The sequence below is a fragment of the Cibotium barometz genome, chromosome 34 (genome assembly GCF_041138505.1).
Source record: "Cibotium barometz isolate CiBa-2024 chromosome 34, ASM4113850v1, whole genome shotgun sequence".
In the NCBI taxonomy this organism is placed as follows: domain Eukaryota; kingdom Viridiplantae; phylum Streptophyta; class Polypodiopsida; order Cyatheales; family Cibotiaceae; genus Cibotium; species Cibotium barometz.
The window spans coordinates 43,410,688-43,418,831 of NC_141079.1; positions in this window are offsets into that span (position 1 = coordinate 43,410,688).

Genomic DNA, 8,144 nt, shown 5'->3' on the forward strand with positions numbered 1-8,144 from the left:
CGGCATCAGTGAGTTGTCGGCTTGCATAATACACTGGTTGCATACGCCCTTGCTCTCCCTTTTGCAAGAGAATAGCACCCACTGAATGTGATGAGACACTTGGGTTCACATAAAAGTCCTCCCCCCACCTAGGAGGCTGCACAATTGGACTTTGACTCATGCATTCCTTGAGCAAACAAAAAGATTGAATTTGATCGGGCCCCCATTGGAAAGAAACATTCTTCTTTGTCAACAGATTTATAGGATACATCTTCTCAGAAAACATGTCAACAAAGCGTTGGTAGTACTTTGTTTTACCCAAAATCCTCCTTACCTCCCGTACATTGGTAGGTGGTGGGAGGGCCACAATTGCCTGCACCTTCTCAGGATCCATCTCTATACCTTCTTCTGAGATGACATGTCCCAAGAGAACCACCTTCCTTCGTGCCAAGCGGCATTTTCGAGGATTAAGACACCCTTTTGCATCATCAATACTTTGCAAGGCCAACCTCAACTTTTCCAAGTGATCCATGCGGCTTGAATAAATGCAAAAATCATCCAGAAAGACCCTTATAAACTTCCCCAAGTAAGGTGCAAATACCTGACTCATGAAGCGTTGAAAAGTTGCCGGTGCATTAGTCAAGCCAAATGGCATCACCCTATAGGCATACACTCCCCAAGGGGTGATAAATGAGGTTTTCCTTGGATCTTCTTCACAAATCCGGATTTGAAAGTATCCAGAGTATCCATCACACACTGAATACAACTCATGACCTGCAACTTGATCCAAAATCTCATCCTGAAAGGGTAGAGAATAATAATCCCTCTTTGTGCATGCATTCAGAGGGCGAAAGTCCACACACACACGCCATTTTCCACCCTTTTTTGGGAGTGACTACAACTGGGGAAATCCATTCTGAATTCTCTACTGGAAAAATAAATCCAGCTTCAAGCAAATTTGTTACCTCCTTCTTAAGCACCTCTGCTTGCACTACTCCCAAACGCCTTAGCCGCTGCACCACTGGCTTACTTTGGGGCTTGAGATCAATCTTGTGCTCTACTAGGGTAACTTGGCGTACTTGTGAGTAGCTGTTTGCAAAAAGGTTAGGAAATCCATCCAACATTTTTAAGTAATCCTCCCTTTCAGTACCTGCTATGGACGAAGTTCATTTTGTTGGTGAAGACTAGTGAGGTCCACATCTCCTTTCTTGCACATGGTTGAAGAAGCTTCCCCTTCCAAGGCTCCATTGTCTTCAGCATCCCCTCGATCCCTTCCTAGGGAAAGACCAAATGCAACTCCCTCCACCTCTCCTTCTGAGATGGAATCCTCGGAGCTACCACTTGTCTCTTCTTCATCGGATGACTCTGACTCTGAACTTTCGGAAGTTGAAGGTTCACCTCTTACCACTTTCTTGCGACGACTCTTGATGTTGTAGTGGACCTTCTTATTCTCACCTTGTAGAATAAGATCACCTGTCTCCCACTTCTGAATCGCCTTCACTTGGCAAAGCCATGGCCTACCCAATATCAATGGGTAAGCCCTAGCATCAGGCTTTGTAGGAATGACCTGAAAAGTTGTAGGCACAGAAATACCACATACATCCACTCCCAAATTCCTGACAATTCCTAAGGTTTTCACCCTAGTATTATCAGCAAGTTTGATGCAATAGGGAGAGTTGGTAGAAGACAACTTTAAATCAGCATCTTTCATTGTTTTTTCACTCATGACATTGATTGATGCACCTCCATCAATGTATGCATTAGAAATTGTCTGTCCCTCAATGATGACATCAATCACAGGCACATCATCTCCTACATCAATATCCACTTTTTGAACCATAGGAGTCCCATTATCCCTCTTCTTCTTTTTCCTAGATTCCCTTGTGCTAGCCAGCTTACCCCATTCCTTTCTGAGCTTGGGAGAGAGTGCCAAAAGCTGCCCAAATGTGATTTGTGCCGTTTTTTCCCTAAGATCTGTCAAGAGGTCATAACTAAGAGATCCTTGTCCAAGAGGAAAATCAGATTGTCCAATTTTTCTCCTAGATGACTTCTTCTTCTTCTTATTTTTCTCCTCTTCTTCAGATTTATCTTCTTGTTCTTCTTCTTCCTGGCTTCTAGTTTTACGACCCCTTTTTGCCATTAATGGCATCAATGTTTCCTCTTCTTCTTCTGAGCATGTTTCCTCTAAAAGTGCTAAACTTTTATCCTCACTTTTCCTCAACTTTGGACACTCAGTACGATAGTGCCCCTTCTCTTGACATTCATAGCATGTGACACTACTTCTATCCCTAGGTTTATCCTCAGCTCGTGGAACCCTAGGTGGCCTTGCATTGACTAAGTGTAACTTCAAATCAGCAAATTCTGCCATAAGTTGTGCAATGTTATGATCCAAGGATGGAGCTTGTACCTGAGATGTTGAGGCTATCTCTACTCGTGGTGGGGTTGGCACACTTGGAGAAGATTGGAATGTGGACTCAATATGAAGAGTGGCCTCCTTCTTCAATGCAATACGAAGGGCCTCTTTAAAACTAGTGGGATCTTTGCTAAGAACTTTTTCATGCAAGCGGGGATCCAAAGCCCTGATAAACTTGCTCATCTTAAGGTGCTCCATTGCTAAAGAACTCTTTGAATCTTCCATAGAAGGTGAAGAAGAAGAAGCAACAACATGTAAAGCAGCTTGTTGATATTTGATGAATAAGGCTTCATACCTCACTGAAAAGGCAGAAACTGACTCTCCATCCTTTTGGAAAATTTGATCCAATTGCAATAGTAAAGCATTTGGCGACTCCACTGTCCCAAATCTCTCCTTCATTGCTTTGGTCAACCTTTCCCAATCATTCTTGGACTCCTCTGGCAAAGCCTCATGCCAAGTTAAGGCCATACCCTCCAAGAAATCTGGAAGTATTTCTGCCCTCTCCTTCATAGACCAACCCGTCAAGCGGCATGCTCGGTTAAACTCTCGGAGATAACTCCCCGGGTCTTCTCCTTCCGATCCACGGAACACCGGAATGTTGAACATCTTGCACCAAAAGATGAGTAGTGACAAGGGAAATTTACTTGTTTCAAAACAACTTTCCTTTAATCATGCGGGACCTTGAGGTTAAAATAGAATAATTCTAAGTAAAACCTGCCCGCCGTCTCCACCAAAAGATGTGACACGAAGTTGGGGTTTGGACTTCGGTCACTTCTCAGAATCAAAACACACTTGTATGAAACCTCACAGCCTCCTCACCTCCCTTTCTCTCCCTAGATTAGGATAAAGATATACACATCAAAGGTGAGATCATAATTCATGGAAGGAAAGATGAAAGGCTCCGCAGAAGCAAGAATTTCTGCCAGTCTTGCAGCTCCAAACAAAAGGGCGATTCTTTGTTGGAAGAAAATCTTCCGACTCAGGATTATGTGAACGGAAACATACGGGGAATATTGGTAAGGTTCATCCGTTCGAATTGGACGATTTGGACGGAACATATTAAAGAAAATGAATATGGCAATCACTTACAAGAGGATAAGACACATGGGGTTTGCCTTTTGATAAAGGATTAGGAGGAATTAATCATGATTAAGAAGAAAGAACGGCCAAAAAGCTATAAAAACAGAGATACACAGAGAATTGCAGTTTTAAATCCATAAAGGCTGTGTAAGAGAGGATTATATAGATGTGTAGAGCTTGAAGAGAGCTTCGCGTCTATATAAAAACTTTCAAAAACGGGCAACCGAGCGAAAAGTTATGAGCATTTTACTGCAAGACTATAAAACTGCTAAAATTCTATAAAAACATAGATACACAGAGAATTGCAGTTTTAAATCCATATAGGCTGTGCAAGAGATCATTAGATAGGTGCGTAGAGCTTGAAGAGAGCTTCGCGCCCATATAAAAACTTTCAAAAACGGACAACCGAGCGAAAAGTTATGAGCATTTTACTACAAGACTATAAAACTGCCAAAATTCGCCTAAAAATTAACAACTTTGGGAGAAATTCTAATCATCAATGAAGTAAGGGATTAAGAAATTAGTTACATAAGTGGAAAGAGCATAGAAAGAGCTTCCTAGCTATATGATCAATTTAAGAAACCAACACCCGAGTGATGAGTAATTACCGGTTGAAATTTGGGTATTGGACCACAAAAACTGCACTTCTCTCTCTTTGCATGAAACCTCAATTTTCACATAGCCTCTTGCCTCTCATCTCCTTCATGATTCAAGCTAGAGGGTAAGGGTTAACATTGCTCAGCGGACAATCGTGAAGATTTACCTATGGTCCCCAAAGTCTTTCCATATGCTCATTACCGCTAAAACCATTGGTACCTCCAAAGGAGGGCGGCAATAAGGCAAGGGCTACCTTGAGAAGTCACAGGCCCGCCAAGATAATAACTCCTTATCCCCCTTATCATGAATCATCAAAGAGGTCCAAAATTGGGTTGAGCATGAGGAGCTAATGCTAAATGAGACATTCACATGTAAAGAGAGTGTTTGAATAAGGGTTTGAAAGATAAGAGAATGGCAATGACACAAAATGCTCAATTGAGGAGGCTCATTCCTTGATTTGAAAGGGAGAGGAGGGCTCCTTTTATAGGTGGAGAATCACCCTCTCTTCCATTGTTACAAATTACAACATAAAAATCTTCAACCCTTCAGTGACATAAGGGTAGATGTCACCATCAATTGTCCTCTTAGGCTAAGTCTTATATTGATTATTAAATTGAAGACTTTTTGACTTTGAGAGTGTGATGAGATAATAGCCAAGCCTAAGTGGCATGTAGGTGGAGATCCCACTTACACATGGCGGAATTCTCCTCTTCCATGTAGGCATTCTAGAAGAATCTTTCCCAATTATGCACCTACACACACTCCTCCACATGCCTTCCACACTCCCCAACTTGTTGCCTTATGGTGAATACCATATTAATAATACAATTAAAATCCATGTGAGCATGAAGGCCCACTTTTATTTTCCACATCACTAGCCCATCTACCATACCAAAGTATTTATCAAGCATACTTGTGGCATTTACAATGTGTGCACCCTAAATCAAGTAAAACCATTATATTTGAAGATAGAATGCTGTTATCGGGGTAGCCGCCAAGCCGCCGCATCACCACGCCGTTATTCCATTGTGGGCGCCGCAATCTTCTTGGACAAGCTTCCACCTTATTACCATTGAGAAACCATCAAAATATGCACAAAATTGACAATGAAAGATATCAATTTTTCACGTCACACTATTCTTTAGTATTAATCGTATCATGGTCACTATGTACCGCTCCACATAGTTCCTATCATAATTCTATAATGCGGTCTGAAAAAATAAAATTCACAATGTCAAACCCAAAACAGGGGTGGGTGCATGCACCAAAATTGAAGCGATGAGCGCCGTGCTTTTTGGGTAATCCAGACCACTGGCTAAGTCAGTGCATTCTAACTTGCGCTAAATTCAGCGTAGGTTGGTGACATGAGGGAAAATCCAAAGAAAAAACAATTTCATTGCTTTTAAAAAATATGTTCACAAGGTCAGGCGCCTATTATTACTGGACTTTCACCGTCCGGTCCTCCTTTCAAAAATTTGTAGGTTCTCTCTTGGCAAGGCACAAGGGTCGAGTCTTATAGAAATGTCCAAGAGAAAAAGCCATGTGCAGACCATGGTGTGCGTAAGGCCAAAGTGAAAATCATATGGGGGGATATAAAACATGTCTCATGATACCTTAAAATGGTTGTTAGAACACTGTGATGGCACACTTTTACTTTAATATAACACTAGTATTGCACCAGCGCATTGCTGTGGGCTGACCAAGGTTCCAGAAAAGAACTATTCCCTCTCTACAACCATTTCTCTCTCTCTCTCTCTCTCTCTCTTTCACACACACACACACACATGCACATGCACATGGCCCTCTCCCTCTCTCTGTCCTCACGTACACACACTCTCAAATGTTGAAACTCTCTCTGTCACACATGCACATGCACACACATATACACACCTGCTCTCTCTCTCTCTCTCTCTCTCTCACACACACACACACACACACATGCACACACTCCCTCTCTCTTCTTACACTCTCCCACACATAGAAGCGCTCTCTCTCTCTCGCTCTCTCTCTCTCTCTCACGCACACATACACATATGTAAATATATAGTATATACAATACTATGTTTTACATACATATACCTATACATAGACACATATACTTATACATATATATTTATATTTAAAAATATAAATACAAACATCAACATAATTTATTTAATTTTGATTAAATATTAATGTGCAGAGATGGGTGATAAGCTGTGGTCACTTTTAAATATATAGATAGATATATCATACACACATCGAAACACATACATATACACACACACACACAAACATATATATATATATATATATATATGTATGTATGTATGTATGTATGTATGTATGTATGTACATATACATACATACATACATATGTATGTATGTATAAATGTAAATTAAAACACATACACATGTATACATATATATACATATATGTTTTTTAGTTAATTTAGATTTCTGTTTATATTTTATTAAAAGCTACTTTTTATTCTCTATATCTCTCTCTCTCTCTTTTCACCCTCTCCCTCTTTACATCTCTCTCTCTCTCTCTCTCTCCAGGTTTGCCCCATCTCACTCTCTCTCGAGCACATTCTACACATAGATGCAGATGTACGCACATGTATGCATATACTCTCTCTCTCTCTCTCTCTCTCTCTCTCTCACACACACACACACACACACACACACACATGTACACACCACACATACACTAATGCAAACGCACACTCTCTCCTCCCATACAAACTATCTCCTACGTATAAATTCTCTGCCTCTCTCTCTCTCTCTCTCTCTCTCTCACACACACACACACACACACACACACACATGTACACACCACACATACACTAATGTAAAAGCACACTCTCTCCTCCCACACAAACCATCTCCTACATAGAAATTCTCTCTCTCTCTCTCTCATGCACACACACTCCCTCTCTCTTCACGCACACTCTCTCACATAGAAACTCTCTCTCTCTCTCTCTCTCTCTCTCTCTCTCTCTCTCACACACACACACACACACACACACACACACACACACACACGATTAAATATATTTACACACATATATATAATTTTAATTAATTAAATTTTAGATTAAATTTTAATGGTAGGGATGAGTGGTGAGGTGTGCTCACTCTAAAATAAATGCATCTTACATGTAATCTCTCTCTCTCTCTCTCTCTCTCTCTCTATCTCTCTCTCTCTCTCTGTCTCTCTCTCTCACACACACACACACATGCACATGCACACCCTCTTTCTCTCACATACACATGCACACACTCTCAAATGTCGAAACTCTCTCTCTCTCTCTCTCTCTCTCTCTCTCTCACACACACACACACACACACACACACACACGTACTAATGCAAACAGACACTTCTTTCCCCCAAACATTCTCACACATAGACTTCCATGTGTCTGACTCTCTCTCTCTCTCTTTTTCTCTCTCTCTCTCTCTCTCTTTCACACACACACACACACGCGCGCGCTATATCTCTTCTCACACCCCACATATAGAAACTCTCTCTCTCTCTCTCTCTCTCTCTCTCTCTTACATACATTTATGCACACACACAACCATACTTCTTTCTCATGCACACAATATGCACACACACACACTCTCTCTCTCTCTCTCTCTCACGCACCCACATGTAAATATATATTATCTATAATATTATGTTTTATTATATTTAGAGACGTATACCTATATATACATGTGCATTTATAAAATAAATAAACACATATACACATATATTTTAAATTAATATTAAATTCTAATATGTGGGGATGTGCGATAAGGTGTGTTCACTCTTAAATAACTGTATCTTATATACAATGTCTTTTGTCTTCTCTTTTGTATGCATATGTGTGTGATTGTGTGTGCATATACACACGTATGTGTGATTGTGTACTGTCTTCACACGTGCATGTGTCATGCAAGTGTCTTGATTGTGTGTATGTGTTAGTGTGTATTTGTTGTGTGTGTGTACATGGTGTGTATGTTTTTATTTATGTGTATCCATAGCGAGTGTCTGCATGTACATGTGTGTGAGCATGTGAATATACTCGTGTGTACATCGATGTGTGTG